The 12,872-nt window shown below is 41.0% G+C and overlaps 1 protein-coding gene across 1 annotated transcript in view; it reads left to right on the top strand.

The window, feature by feature from the left end:
- The first annotated feature begins 3,441 nt into the window (after nucleotides 1-3,441).
- Nucleotides 3,442-12,872, top strand: part of vamp4 (vesicle-associated membrane protein 4) — a 79,164-nt gene continuing 69,733 nt past the window's right edge. Inside the window, exon 1 of the mRNA XM_052012887.1 lies at nucleotides 3,442-3,516. The gene's annotated coding sequence lies outside the window, so the exon portion shown is untranslated. The remainder of the gene's footprint in view (nucleotides 3,517-12,872) is intronic.

Raw genomic sequence — 12,872 nt, 5'->3', positions numbered from 1 at the left:
TTGTAGGACTGCTATGCAAAAAAAACTATTATATTTGCCTTTTACTGCCCTGTGAATTGCTGATACAATAAAAATGGGGTTGTTGACTTGTTACAGTTAATCTCCAGCAAATACATCACAGCAGACAGGCACAAGGTTAGAAAAGATTCAGTGATAGAGTTTTGGTAACAAGAGTCAAAACTCAACAGTTCTTCCCAAGCATGGTACAAAGCATTTAAGGTGCTTAAGTCACAGACGTTTGTATATACCTTAATTTATCCTCAATTCACTGATTTCTGAGGACAATACAGGGGACAATAGAAAGTCAGTCTTGCTTGTGGAGGAGTAGGGAATTATTGTCAACAACCTCTGGATTTCCACTTTTACCATGTTTGAATGCAAAGGTTCACAAGATCACAAGACAAGGGAGCAGAAGCAGGCCATTCGGCCCATCGAGTCTGCTCCAAGGAAAGGGAAATAGAAATGAGAAATGGGGAATGGGGGAAGAAGAAAAAGAAACTATTCTAATCCCAATTACCGGCCTTATCCCCATATCCCTTGATATGCTGACTATTTAGATATCTATCTATCTCCTCCTTGAACGCCCCCACTGATCTGGCCTCCACTGCTGTACGTGGCAAGGAGTTCCACAAATTCACCACCCTCTGGCTAAAGAAATTTTTCCTCATCTCTGTTTTGAAACTGTACCCTCTAATTCTAAGATTGTGCCCTCTGGTCCTGGACTCACCCACCAAGGGAAACAGCCTAGCCACATTTACTCTGTCCTTTCCTATCAATATTTTAAATGTCACTATGAGGTCCCCTCTCATTCTTCTGTACTCCAGTGAGTACAGTCCAAGAGCCGACAAACGCTCCTCATATGTAAGCCCTTTCATTCCTGGAATCATCCTCGTAAATCTCCTCTGAACCCTCTCCAACGTCAACACATCCTTCCTAAGATGTGGGGCCCAAAACTGCGCACAATATTCCAAATGAGGCCTCACTAATCCCCCGTAGAGCCTCATCAACACTTCCTTACTTCTATGCACTATACCTCTCGAAATGAATGCCAACATAGCATTCGCTTTCTTTACCACCAATCCGACCTGGTGGTTAACCTTTAAGGTATCCTGCACGAGTACCCCCAAGTCCCTTTGTAATTCCGTGCTTTGGATTTTCTCTCCTCCTAGATAATAATCTGCCCGCTTATTTCTGCTTCCAAAGTGTACAACTGCACATTTCCCTACATTGAATCTCATCTGCCATTTCCTTGCCCATTCTCCTAAACTGTCTAGGTCCCTCTGCAACCTTCCTATCTCTTCAATACTCCCTACTCCTCCCCCTATCTTGGTGTCATCCGCAAATTTAGCCACGAAACCATTTATTCCATCATCCAAATCGTTAATGTACAAGGTAAAAAGGAGCGGTCCCAACACCGACCCCTGCGGCACACCACTAGTAACCGGTAACCAACCAGAACGAGATCCTTTTATTTCCACTCTTTGCTTCCTGTCAACCAGCCAATGCTCCACCCATTCTGTTATCCTACCCGTAATTCCATGACCTCTCATCTTATTAATCAGTCTCTTGTGAGGCACCTTATCAAAGGCCTTTTGAAAGTCTAAATACACAACATCTACTGCCTCTCCCTTATCCACCTTACCTGTGATTTCTTCAAAAAACTCCAATAGGTTGGTCAGGCAGGATCTTCCCTTCACAAAACCATGTTGGCTAGGACCTATCCTGCCCTGCGCCTCTAGGTATTCCGTAACCCCGTCTTTGAGGATAGATTCCAATAACTTTCCCACCACTGACGTCAGACTAATAGGTCTGTAATTTCCTTTATGCTGCCTCCCACCTTTCTTATACAACGGAACTACATTTGCGACCCTCCAGTCCTCCGGAACCATGCCGGAATCTATCGATTTCTGGAAAATTATCGCCAATGCCTCCGCTATCTCTAAAGCCACCTCCTTCAGAACCCGGGGATGCACCTCATCTGGTCCGGGAGACTTATCAGTCTTTAGTCCATTTAGTTTTCCTAGCACCTTCTCCCTAGTAATCTTAACTGAACTCAATTCCATTTTGTGAGACTCCTGACTAACCGGCACATTGCTGATGTCCTCCACGGTGAAGACCGATGCAAAATATTCATTCAATTCCTCTGCCATGTATCGTCCATTATAATAGCTCCTGCACCGTTATCAATTGGTGCAAGGTTTCCTACAGTATAACAGTGAGCACTAATACCTTCACCACAAACTCCAGACCACGGTTATAGTAGATTATTTTTGAGTTTATTCTCCTTCAGGCTACACCCTTTGTTCCCCTATTCTCAACAGAGCGATACAACACCTCATGGTCCACATTATGCAAATCAGGGTTGTTTTAACTTGTATGCTTGAAGTGCCATTTTCAGTTAGAACTGAAAACCCCAGACCAAAATTGCTTCTGGTATGTCAGCATAAATGACATGCCAGTTCAATGAGGCTGCTGGGCATGTTCAATGACGTTAAATTGCACACAACTCTCACATCACTTGCAAAAACTATTGCATGTTCGAGGTACACTAGTGCCATAGACCTCAGACACTGAAACAGACCTAACCTAAAGGGCGAGGCCTGGTTTGGGGTTAATTAAAAGACCCAAGCTTCCCTTGGCCATTGCCAGAGAGTTCAAAGAGTTCAACTTCCTCAGGAAAGGTGTTTTCTCAGGAAGGGAAAAACCAGCCTTAGGGGTAAAAACCAGAACAAGAAGTTAGGAAATACAACAAAAGAACCCCAGCCACAAAATTACATAGAAATGCTTTTGGAATTAGTCACATCGCCTACTGCTGTATGGTAAAACCTCAATCTCTCCCATTAATTATTGTGCATGTTGGCAGGTGCATCACCCTACCACAAACCACAAACCTCTTGATACAACCTCCCATCCATCCTCCCCCTAACCCATCGTGGAGAATGAAAATTACTGGGGAAACCCCATCGGCTCATTCATGGTAGAATATCTGGAGCAAGGAATTATTCAACAGGCCAAGGCAAGTGATGCCCTTGCCCAAAGTATTGGTGGCCCTTATCTACGGCCAATTGAATTCAAAGAGCAAAAGATAAATTACCTCTCTTCATGTTTCTGGTACAAACTTGATCAATTTACTTAATTTCTCCTCATACCCTTTTCTCAAACGATCTAGTTACTCCATTCTGTATCCTTGTAATGGCTAGAACATCCTTTTCCCTATTGTAGTTACAAGCGTATTCCAAATGTGGTCACACAATGATTTATATAATTGCATCACTATTTTGGCTCATTACTGACCTTCTAGTACATGCCAAAACTGTCTTGCCTTACTCACCACATTTACTCATTAAGGCATTGTTGTGATGGCGTCAATCTCAGAACTCCCAGACCCATTTCATTTCCCATGCACTTCGACTTCTTTCCATTCAAGTAATGGTGCTTCAGGAAATTGTGAGTGTGAGGAAATTCTAATTTGCCGACTCTTGGAGGGGAATGCACGTGCACCTTTAATATTATGGGGTGAGTGTGCGCTTTTGTGTCCATAAACTTATATTATACATATATGTTTTGGATTATTATTAGGGGTGCAACCTAACCCTCACCCAGCTATCCCACCTTGTACGTGCTCCTGTTCTGGGTTCAATCAGTTAAGAATTAAGTAAATCATTTAACTGGTTGCTGTTTTGTTTACTTAAGTGTAACAGGTTCAAAAAGTACAAAGTCTAACAACCTTAGCTCATCATGTTCCTTAGTCATAATCTCAAAGAAAGCCAATATATTAGATTTGGAATGGCACGCATTACACGTTTATAGTGATTATTGTAATCCTGCAGTCTGAAGCTTTCTTCTCTACCATCAATCATATGGACAATTTTTGTATCATTGCAAAAATTCTGATCATGCCCCTGCATTGTCTAAAACAATACTATATACTGTAAGATGCAAGGGACTAAGTACTCTGCCTTTCGGAACTGCACCAGTTACAATCTTTCTGTTACAAAACGCCCATCAACCATTGCCTTTTGATTCCTTCCCGTCAGTTTTAGATCCAACTTACCACTTTTTCCTCAGTCCTATAGGCTTCTTTTGGTCAAAAGCCTAGCTAGAATCTATGTAGATTAAATCAAGTGCACTCATCAACCTTTTTTGTTATCAGCTCAAAAAATTAAAGCCCTTAATAAATCCACGCTGACTACCCATGCGTGCATTTCTAAGTGAATGCCATCCGTCATTTCCTTATGTCATGTGGAGTGAATCAAATTAGCTGAAGACCAGCCGATGTGGTGATGGGGGACTCCAAGATGGATCAGCTCTTCAGGCCCTTCTGGGTGAACATGGATGACAGTGCTTCACTCTCATCTTTGGCAGTCACATGTTGGGCCCAGTCATCATTGAGGATGGGGATGCTCCTTCTCCCACTAACTTAACCAGAACTATTCAATCTATAAGGTCTATGATTATTGATGGGTGAGCGGAACTTGATCTGAGTTGGAAAACCAGCAGCAGTTCTGGATGACCAATAACTTACGGAGAATGTTATACGGGAGGATTGTCTGGTGTACATTGGAATGGCAAGATCTAGAGATAACAAAAGACATAGATGAGAATTCATTCGCAGATGAACAGGAGCAGAGGCAGTGTTGGAAGAGGTTAAAAGGAGCATAGATGCAAGGTCCAAATAGCAGCTCAGGTGCCGTGTGACACATTTGTCATCAACCATTTGCTTTAGCTTCCGAGACTTGTAGGAAACATAAGCATAGAAGAAATAACTTCACGCCTGATCTTTTCCCTCAGTGTCACTTTCTTGCACTGAGCCTATGTACCAAGATTTTCTGTAAATGTATTGAACTCTGTCTTGAATATACTCAGTGGCTGAGCCTCCCCAACCCTCTTGGCTAGAAAATTCACTACTCTCTGGGTGAAGACATTTCATCTCATCTCATTCTTAAATCACTGCCCCCCCTTATTTTGAGTCCGTGATCTCCTGGCCCAAGACACCCCTGCCAGGGAAAAACGTCCGCATCTACTCTTTCAATCTCTTAAAATTCTTATTTTTCAATGAGATGACCTATCATTCTTCTAAATTCAGTTCAGGCCTAGTCTGGTTAACCTCAACTCATATGATGAGCTTGCCATCCCAGGAATCAGTTTGGTGAACCTTTGCTGCATGCCCTCAGTTACAAGTAGAGTATAGATATTGTTGGTGGCCAAGAAACAAAGCTTGTAGCAGGAACCAAAAACAGTGGCTTCAGTCATCTCAATATTTAATTAACAAAAATTCTGCTCACTCAGCACTAGATATCAAACAAAAATAATTTAGAGACTTTGGGAGAGGGGTGATAGTGTATGTCAACAGCATGCAAATCAATGTGGAGGATTTTACTCAGGTAGAATGAGAAATGCAGATTTAACATGAGCATCATTACAAGCTGAGAAATTACCTGTGGTGATATTAATAGAAAGACATTTCACACATTCATTGCTATTTTAACACATTAGTTAACTTTATTTAGACTGGTTTAATGCCACAAAGATCACAGACAGAAATTAATTAACCGGCCACTAATATTGATTGGTAATTGTAATTTCTATACTATAATAATTATTGTCATTTCAACCTTTTATTGTCATTTAGTTCTTTCACAGCTAGGTTGAAGTAATTATTCCATCTAGCCACTCTTATGATGGTTTCATTTCCAAAGGGGAAAGCCTAGTTAGCATAAATTCCAATGAGTATCTTTGAAGAGATTCAAATTCTCTGTGCAGGCTTACACAAAATTGCAGCATTTTTATTTAAATTTCAGTGTGTTTTCTTCAATGCTCATCTGCCATGACAGCAGGAGACTGTTCCTCTCACAGAAGTCCTACTCACTACAATGTAGGTCACCTCTACTGACAATTTTCTGAGGCAGCCCGGTGTGTTGATTTGATCCATCTTGTACTTGCTGTTCTAAACACTTGCCAGCAATGTAAAATAAATCAGTTCTACTTACTCAGACTGCCAATAAATTAAACACAAAAAGTGTGATGACCTGTTGGGGTATTGATGACTAAAAATCATTTATAGTTGGGATCCAGTAATATATTACTATTTTTGATTTACAGCAATGTATGCTGCCAGCTGTTGCTCCATTCAGAAATCCCATTCTTTTGACCATAAGCAATGCTATAAGACTCAGTCTATAGCTGTTATGTGCCACATACCACTTACCTTTTGTGGACCTAGAGGTCCACTTGAGCTTACAGTTGAACTGCCGTCAAAGGCCCCGAAACTGCTTTAAACATCTCTGATGACCAATGGCATTTAAAAATTGTTAAAAAGCAGACAACTAATTAAAATTTATTTTAAAAATAATTATATAGATTCCTCCCAGTGTACACAGTGGGAGCTGTAAACAGACTTCTGACATCCTTTATAAAATGCAAGGACATGAAGCAGATAACTTGGCAGCAGAATTGCTTTACTTCGAAAAATTACTTTTGGATAAAATAGTAGGAAAAATGTTGCCGTCTTTGCTGAACTGTCTTTTAAATTTTTCCATGCTGTGGATACTTGCAATTTCTATAATTTCATTCATGAATTTTCTCTTGTTTACACTTCTCTTTCTTCTGTTTTTTTCCCTTCTTCATCCATTCTCACCCCTTGAATAGTATTGAGACTTGGCTATGATTTAGTTTCAGTTTTGCAGTATGACAATTTTCCATGCAAGTAATTCTTTTTACAATTTTTAAAAATTTGTTCTCAGGCTGTGGAAGACATTAGCATCTTTGCCCAATATTACCCATTTCAAATTGCTCTGAACGGAGGAGTCAACTACATTGGTGGGTCTGAAGTAACATATAACCATACAGACTAAAGCCAACAGATTACCTCCCTAAGGTTAATAGTAAGCCAATTTTTTTGAAAGATAATCCAGTTGTTTCATGGTCACTTCTAGACATTTTGGGTCAGAATGTGTTGTTTCTCAGCTGGCAGTTCCACAGACAATTGTCAGCCAGCTGTAGTCCAAGTGTCAGCTCATTCCCAACCTCCACGAATAACTTGGAAAGATAATTCTAGAAATGAATCAAACAGCAGTGTGTCATTGTCATTAACTTGATTTTGCTGCTCTTTTCCTGAAGCATCAACAGTCTATTCAAGGAAATTAAGTAAGAAACACAAGAAGTGTTAACCTTATTGACCATTTCCAGCCCCAACTTTCTTATTATACGCCCTCTCCTTTTTCCATGGACATTTCCAACTCTAACTCAGTAGCTTTCCAGGGCTATTAATTCCTTTGCCCCATTTAAAAGTGCTTCTTATCAGAGGGAATAATGTGGTAGCACACTGAAAATTGTGGTCTGTAATTTATCATTCTTATTCCAAACCACCAGGATGGGCCAGGCAGGACCACATCAACTATGCAAACCTGGGTCCCATAATAGTGCAAAATTACTTTAATACCTGACAACTATCAATGAGCGGGCCAGGCACAGTGAACATTTAACTTTTAGTACGGACCAAAAGAACAAGTCTGTTCAGGTGTAGACCATACGTCCCTTGAACCTTCACTGCCATTCAATAGGATCATGAATCACAGAACTATTTTGGCCAAAGAAGCTACATAGTGCTTCAACACCAGCAATACACCAATACATTTATCAGTGATAGCATGTAAGTATGGCAAAGCAAGAAAAATATTGAATTTAGGTTAAAAACCAAATGTTGAATGCTGGGAAAATAAAGTTGAAGTAAACTTAACACAAATGTAGAGTTAGTTATTTACTTCTGAAAGAAGCATAAGTCAATATTTTGGGTGTCACCAAAGTCTTTATATCATACTTCTGGTTCATCAATCTGCTGTGTATTCTCCATTTTTAAATAGTTTAAGATGGACTATTATGGTGCGTAATTTACAGATTGGAAGCTGGATGAAGTATTGACAAAGCAACCATTATACAAGAATTAATCTGTACATAACCAAAGATGATGGAAATTGGTATACATTTCAAGTGTATCCATTTATCTCTGTATGATCTTTCAGCAGGCACAAGGGGCCTTCAGACAAATTTCTGCTCCTCCTTTTAATGCTCTGCTCCAAAGATAATTATTAAAAGTATTAAAAATGCTATTGTAGTGGATGGAAATTTACTCCTGCCGTAGTTTTCAAATTCAGATTAGTGAAGAAGTCAGGGACTTTTGCTGAGACAGCACACTGTATAGCAATTTTCTGGATGGTTTCAAAACCTCTAACAGGCAAAATAGAGAATTTCCCAGATGTTATATAAAGTCTCCCAAGTGTAGAAATTCATAAACAAGCATCTGTTGATCATATTTTCATATGTTCATGTCAAATACTTTCTGGAACTCAGAAGTAATTGCTTGTACAGAGGAACCAATTTATAACACAACCTGCTGAGTTTCTGCTGTTGATTGCGCCAAAAAGGTTGAAAATGATTATACAAATTGCAATGCAATCTTACAACACAATTAAGATCATGACCCTTAATCAGAAGTATTTCTAAGACAATTTTTTTTTTGCATTTTTAACTGCATCACAAAAACAGTTCCTGAATGAATGCAGAAATATCAAGTAGCTTTTCGAGCTGTTCATTTTCCCTCATAACAAAGCCATAGTGCTTAAAAAAAAAAGTAGCATACTGAAGTGCCAATGAAGTATATGTTGCAGTGGCAGGGTCCTGATCTATTTTTCACTCCATGGCATTCCTCAGCTTAGTGTTCTTGCAGCAGAGAGAAGTCAACAGTATGCAGACACTTCAGCTGAGGGCAGTCAGTGCTAGTGTAGAGTTTTCACTGCACTTTACTGACCCATCAACTGGTAGCCAGCTAAAAGCAGCTATCAAAATAGTCTAGCAACAAACCACTGCTCTTCTCATCTGCAAAGGATACATGGCCTGAAGGTCTTCCAGCGCCCCTCAGTTTTGAGGATGACTTACTTCCAAACCATTCTGTGGGTTCTGTGGTAGTTGGTGAGGCCTATGTGGACTCTGCAGACTCAGCCACAAGTGGAACAATAGATGCTTGGTGGGCAGACGAGTGGGTAACTTGGAAGGTGGTATACTCCTTTCATCATTTTCACTGGGTTCCCATATGCTCCTAACAAAAAGACTCGAGGTCCCTCGTGCCTTCCAGGATGGTGCTACTCCCTCATCAGTCAGGAATTACCACGTTGATGAGGAAGTTACATTTTTTTTCCCCCAAGGAGGTTGTGAGAACATTCTTGCAGCACTTTCTCTATCCTCTTGGTAATCTCTTGCTTTTGCAGAGCTCTTGGTAGAGTGCCAATTTTGGAAACATGGTGCTGGGCATGTGAACGATGGGTCCTACTCATCAGAGTTGGCCATGTCAAATAGAATCTCAGTGCTGGGAACGTTGGCCTGGGAGAGGACACAAATGTTGGTTTGCTTATGCTGCCAATGGATTTGGAAGATTATGCAGAGACAGCAAAAGTAGTATCTTTCCAGCGCTTTGATGTATCTGTAGACCATCTGGAGTGGTGGCCAGATTGGGTTTAGTAGCATGAATGAAGTCAAGGAAATTCAAGTCAGGGAGAGAGTCTCAAATGAAGAGTTCTTTAAAATGTTCTTTCCAGCAGCCACTAGTAACTTCTCTGACTTTGATAAGGTCTCCTCCATTTTTAGGATAGGTCCTTTGGTGTTTGGGCCATAAATGGTTCTGAAAACTTTGTCAGTATTGATGAATCCATGCATGTTGTAATTATCATATGTTCATATGTATAATTTCAGTTAGTTGCTTGAACTCCTGCACTTTTTCCATACACTATTTTTTCTTGAGGTCGTGAGATTTTTGGTTGACCTTGGCTGTCAGTCCTTAACTGTACAGTCTTTTTCCCTGAACGTGTGATGGAGTTTCCAATCCAAGAACGTCTTGAGTTTGTGGTTAATTAGTTGCCAGTCATTCTTATCAAATCATTTCTGGTGTTTTCTGATAGGGAAGCCAAGAATCTCTTCACATGTGTAATTATGGGTTGACTTCAGGGCAGTCCAGGCACTCCGGACTTAGAGGTTCCTGCTGGCTGCAAGTCATGAAGTTGTCTATGAGGCACTATCTGAGAAGTGCTTTCATTGCAGGGTTCTTGAGACCTTCAGCATTGATTTTCTAGCAAAAGTGCTTCTTTTGCAGCTATTCTTTTCAGTCCAGGTTGATGCACCCAACAGAACAGCAGTGGTTGGCTCAACAATTATCAATACCTGTCATGGACAAGATGATGCTAACATCCTTATGGTCTCTTCATGGGGCAATAACATAATCCACCATGTTTGGAGCCAGGACTGGGGGCTTTGCCATGAGGTCTTGAGCTTCTCTCTCCGATGGAACAGGTTGATGGTTATGTCAAGACTCTGTTCCAAGCACTTCATAAGGAGAGGACTCCACAGGAGTTAGCTTTCCCTTCTCCTTTTCTGCCAACCTCACTTTTCTGACCATGAAAATTTCAAAATTGAAATTGTTTAGTGGCATTATCAAAGTACGTATTGGAATTAAGTTAACCGTGACCTAAATCAATTGTCTGGGAGGTTCAAGGGACTGAATGACCCCCTCCATTTCTTGTCATAGAGTTGTATAGCATAGAAACAGGCCCTTTGGCCCACCATGTCTATGCCAACCATCATGCCTCTCTATACTAATCCCATTTACCTGCATTAATTCTATATCCCTCTATGCCTTGTTAATTCATGTATCTGTCCAGCTGCCTCTTAAATATTGTTACTGTTCCTGCCTCCTCTGGCAGCTCATTGCAGATACCAGCTAATCTTTGTGTGAAAGATTTACCTCTCAGATCCCCTCAAAACATCCTCCCTCTCACCTTAAACCCATGCTTTCTAGTTTTATACACCCCTACCATGGGAAACAGACACTGGCTGTCCACCCTATCCATGCCTCTCATAATTTTATATACTTCTATCATGTCACCCCTCAGCCTCCTTTGCTCCAGGGAAGAATAGACTCAACCTATCCAATCTCACCTTATATTTCAAACACTCCAATCCAGGCAACATCCTTGTGAATCTTTTCTGCACCTTCCCTACCTTAATCACATCGTTTCTGCAGTGTAGCAACCAGAACTGCACACAGTACTCCAAGTGCGGCCTAATCAGTGTTTTCTGCAATTGTAGGGTGATATCCCAATCTTGTACTTAATGCCTTGGACAATGAAGGCAAGCATGCCATATGTGGCCTTCACCATCCTGTCCACCTATGTTGCCACTTTCAGGGAACTATGTACTTGTACCCCAAGGTCTCTGTTCAACAGCACACCCCAGGGCCCTGGTATTTACTGTATCTGTCCTGCCCAGCTTTCACTTCCCAAATGCATCACTTTGTAATTACCTGTTAAGTTCCTTCTGCCATTCTGTTGCCTACTTTTTCAGTTGATCAGTGCCTTGTTGTAACCTTAGACAACCTTCTTCACTGTCCACCACGCCACCAATTTTATTGTCATCCACAAACTTACTAACCATGCCATCTACATTCTCATCCAAATCATTTATATGACAAACAAAAGAGAATCCAGCACCAATCCCTGCGGCACACAGCTGGTCTCAGCCCTCCAAACTGTAAATAACTGTTTACTACCATCCTCTGCCTCCTACCACCAAGCCACTTTTGTTTCCTATTGGCTGGCTCACCCTGGATCCCATGTGTTCCAAACCTTCCGGACCAGCCTATTATGTGGGACCTTGACAAATGCCATGCTAAAGTCCATGTAAACTCTGCCCTCATCAATCCTTTTGGTCACCCCTTCGAAAAACTCAATCAAATTCATGAGACATGATTTGCCACATACAAAGCTATGCTGACTGTCCCCAATCAGTCTTTGCCTTTCCAAATGCAAATAAATGCTGTCTGTCAGAATCCTTTCCAATAACCTTCCCACCACTTATGTAAGGCTCACCCATTTGTCATTCCTTGGCTTATCCCTGCTGCCTTTCTTAAAGAAAGGCACAACATTAACTATCCTCTAGTCTTCTGGTACCTCACTATGGCTAACCAAGTTACAAAATTCTTGGCCAGGAGCCAGAAACCCCAGCAATCTCTTCTCTTGCTTCCCAAAACGTCTTCCAATATAGCTGATCAGGCCTCAGGAATTTATTCACCTTTATGCAGTTCAGGACCTCCAACGCCTGTTCCTTTGTAATGGTGATATACTCCTGAATATTACTGAGCTCACTAGCTTCTATGTCCTTTTCTTCAGTAAATGCAGGCGAGAATTATTCATTTAAGACCTTGCCCACTTCTTGTGGCTTGACACATAAATTACCACATTGATCCTTAAGGGACCTTACTCTCTCCCTAACTACCCTTTTACTCTTAATATAAATAGAACCTTTGAGGATTTTCTTTATCTTATTTACCAGGGATATCTCACGGCCTTTTTTTGCTCTCTTAATATCCTTAACTGTATTCCTACATCCCTCATACTCCTCAAGGTCTTGCTTAAGGACTGCCTATACCTGACAAATGCCTCCTTCTTTTTCCTGACCAGACCCTCAATATCCCTCATCAACTAAAGTTTCCTAATCTTGCCAACATTGCCCTTCAGTCTAACAGGAACATGCTAGTGCTGAGCTCTTCTTATCTCATTTTTAAAGGCCTTCCACTTAGCAGACATCCCTTTGCCTGCAAACAGCCTCTCCCAATCAACTTTTGAGAATTTCTGTCTGATGCCATTGAAATTAGCCTTCCCCCAATTTAGGACTTATTATTAGGATACATTAGTGAGGACCAGTCCTATCTTTTTCCATGATTATCTTGAAACCATTAGAATTATGGTCACTCATCCCATAGTGCACCCCCATCAACTCATCAACCACTTGCTCATTTCTTAAGAGGAGGTCAAGTGTAACCCCTCCTC

Source organism: Pristis pectinata, chromosome 3, assembly GCF_009764475.1.
Source record: "Pristis pectinata isolate sPriPec2 chromosome 3, sPriPec2.1.pri, whole genome shotgun sequence".
NCBI classification, from domain to species: domain Eukaryota; kingdom Metazoa; phylum Chordata; class Chondrichthyes; order Rhinopristiformes; family Pristidae; genus Pristis; species Pristis pectinata.
The sequence above is the reverse complement of the archived record's forward strand: the minus strand, read 5'-3'. Positions and strand labels throughout refer to the sequence as shown.